Source organism: Arachis hypogaea, chromosome 2 (assembly GCF_003086295.3).
Source record: "Arachis hypogaea cultivar Tifrunner chromosome 2, arahy.Tifrunner.gnm2.J5K5, whole genome shotgun sequence".
In the NCBI taxonomy this organism is placed as follows: Eukaryota; Viridiplantae; Streptophyta; class Magnoliopsida; order Fabales; family Fabaceae; genus Arachis; species Arachis hypogaea.
In genome coordinates, this window is record NC_092037.1 from 80877955 (window position 1) to 80880892 (window position 2938).

The window sequence follows — 2938 nt, forward strand, 5'->3', positions numbered from 1 at the left end:
ACTGTGACGTGCTTCAAACCTGTAACCTACCGGGCGTTAGTGACAGACGCAAAAGAATCACTGGATTCTATTCCGGTAGGGGAGGGAACCACACCGGTGATTGGCAGCACTGTGACAGAGTGTGTGCATTAGCTTTCACTGCGAGGATGGGAGGTAGCTGCTGACAACAGTGAAACCCTACACGAGCTTGCCATGGAAAGGAGGAAGAAGGATTGGATGAAGGCAGTAGGAAAGCAGAGAGACGGAAGGGAAGGCATCTTCATGCGCTTATCTGAAGTTCCTACCAATGAATTACATAAGTATCTCTATCTTTATCTTTATGTTATTTTCGTTCATCACCATTATCATTTGAGTTTGCCTGACTAAGATTTACAAGATGACCATAGCTTGCTTCAATACTAACAATCTCCGTGGGATCGACCCTTACTCACGTAAGGTTTATTACTTGGACGACCCAGTGCACTTGCTGGTTAGTTGTGCGAAGTTGTGTAATGCCATGGTATTGAGCTACCACATTTTTTGGAGCCATTACCGGGGATTATGAGAGTTGTGAAAAAGTATTGTTCACAATTTCGCCCACCAAGTTTTTGGCGCCGTTGCCGGGGATTGTTCAAGTTTTGAGCAAGCTTTGGTAACATCAGTGCCAAGATCCGGCAACAACATCAAGTTTTGGTGTTATTGCCCGGGATTGTTTAGGCTGGACAACTGACGGTTCATCTTGTTGCTTAGATTAGGTACTTTTTTTTTTTCGAAATTCTTGAAGATGAGTTCTAGAGTTTCATGATGATTTGTTGAAATCTGGCTGGCTGAAAAGCCATGTCTAATCTCATTGGACCGAGGTTTCAACTTATCACCACAGGAGCTTGTTGATTTCTATCAATCTTGCTCTTGGAGCAGTGATCTGCTAAGGCTTGGCTGGCCTCTGGCCATGTCTAGTGTTTTGGACCGAAGCTTTCTTTGAAAGCTTGGCTGGCTGTGAAGCCATGTCTAATTCCTGGACCGGAGTCTTAGACTAGCATTGCACTGATTCCTGGAATTATCATTGAGAATTTTGATATCTTTTTCCATTTTATTTTCGAAAAACACAAAAAAAAATTTTAAAAATCATAAAATCCAAAAATATTTCTTGTTTGAGTCTAGAGTCTCATCATAAGTTTGGTGTCAATTGCATGCATTCATATATCTTGGTGATCTTCAAGATGTTCTTGATGATTTACTTGCTCTGATCTTTGAATTCTATTGACTTGAATGTCTAGTGTGTCTCATTTGCATTTTCATCCTGTTAGTGTCAGTAGCATACAAACTGCTAAGTTTGGTGTCTTGCATGCATTGTTATTTGATTCTTGTTGCATTTTGATTTTTCCTTATTATTAAAAATCCAAAAATATTTTTAATTTGTGTCTTTTCAAGTCAATTATACAGAGAATTGAAGATTCAGAACACACAGCAGAGGAATTGCACAGAAAAAGCTGGGCGTTCAAAACGCCCAGTGAAGAAGGACAGACTGGCGTTTAAACGCCAGCCAGGGTACCTGGTTGGGCGTTTAACGCCCAAAAGGGTAGCATTTTGGGCGTTAAACGCCAGAATGGATACCATTCTGGGCGTTTAACGCCAGGATGGCTAGGGGAGGAAGATTTTGTTTCCAAATCAGATTTTTTTAAGTTTTCAAAATCTTTTCAAAATCAAATCTTTTTCAAATCAATTTTTCAATCAAATCTTTTTCAAAATTAACTTCTTTCCTTTTTCAAAGAAACTTACTATCAATTAATGATTTGATTCAACATTTCAAGTATGTTGCCTTTTCTGTTGAGAAAGGTTTTATGTTTGAATCATATCTTTTCTTGTTAGGCAAGTCATTAATTTTAAAATCATATCTTTTCAAAATGTTTTCAAATCATATCTTTTAAAATTGTTTTCAAATCATATCTTTTTAATCACATTTTTTTCAAATTAAGTTTTCAATCAAATCTTTTTGATTTCTAATTTCAAAATCTTTTTCAAAAATCACTTGATCTCTTTTCCATTTTCATTTTCGAAAATTAAGTAATGTTTTTCAAAAATGTTTTCAAAATTTTTCACTTAATTTTCGAAAATGACTTCCCTCCTTCTCACATCCTTCTATTTATGGACTAACACTACCCTTTAATGCAAAATTCGAACTCCATTCTCTCTGATAAGTTCGAATTTTCCACTTCTGTCTTCTACTCTTCTTTTCCTCTGACATCTAAAGGAATCTCTGTACTGTGACATAGAGGATTCCACATCTTCTTGTTCCCTTCTCTTTCTTATGAGCAGGAGCAAAGACAAAGGCATTCTTGTTGAGGCTGATCCTGAACCTGAAAGGACCTTGAAGAGAAAGCTAAAAGAAGCCAAAACACAACTCTCTTTAGAGCACCTGGACGAATTCTTCAAGGAAGAAGAACAAATGGCAGCCGAAAACAACAACAATGCCAACAATGCAAGGAAGGTGCTTGGTGACTTTACTGCACCTACTCCCGACTTCTATGGGAGAAGCATCTCTATCCCTGCCATTGGAGCAAACAACTTTGAGCTTAAGCCTCAATTAGTTTCTCTAATGCAACAGAATTGCAAGTTCCATGGACTTCCATTGGAAGATCCTCATCAGTTTTTAGCTGAATTCTTGCAAATCTGTGACACAGTCAAGACTAATGGGGTAGACCCTGAGGTCTATAGACTGATGCTATTCCCTTTTGCTGTAAGAGACAGGACTAGAACATGGTTGGACTCTCAACCTAAAGAAAGCCTGGACTCTTGGGAAAAGCTAGTCAATGCCTTCTTGGCAAAGTTCTTTCCACCTCAAAAATTGAGTAAGCTTAGAGTGGAAGTCCAAATCTTCAGACAGAAGGAAGGAGAATCCCTCTATGAAGCTTGGGAAAGATACAAACAATTGATCAGAAAGTGTCCCACTGATATGCTT

General features: G+C 38.3%; 1 non-coding gene across 1 annotated transcript; it reads right to left on the reverse strand.

The window, feature by feature from the left end:
* Positions 1–2830: 2830 nt before the first annotated feature.
* On the reverse strand, positions 2831–2938 carry LOC140180959 (small nucleolar RNA R71). Its single transcript, XR_011875260.1, has one exon. It is a non-coding gene; the product is annotated as a small nucleolar RNA R71 (small nucleolar RNA).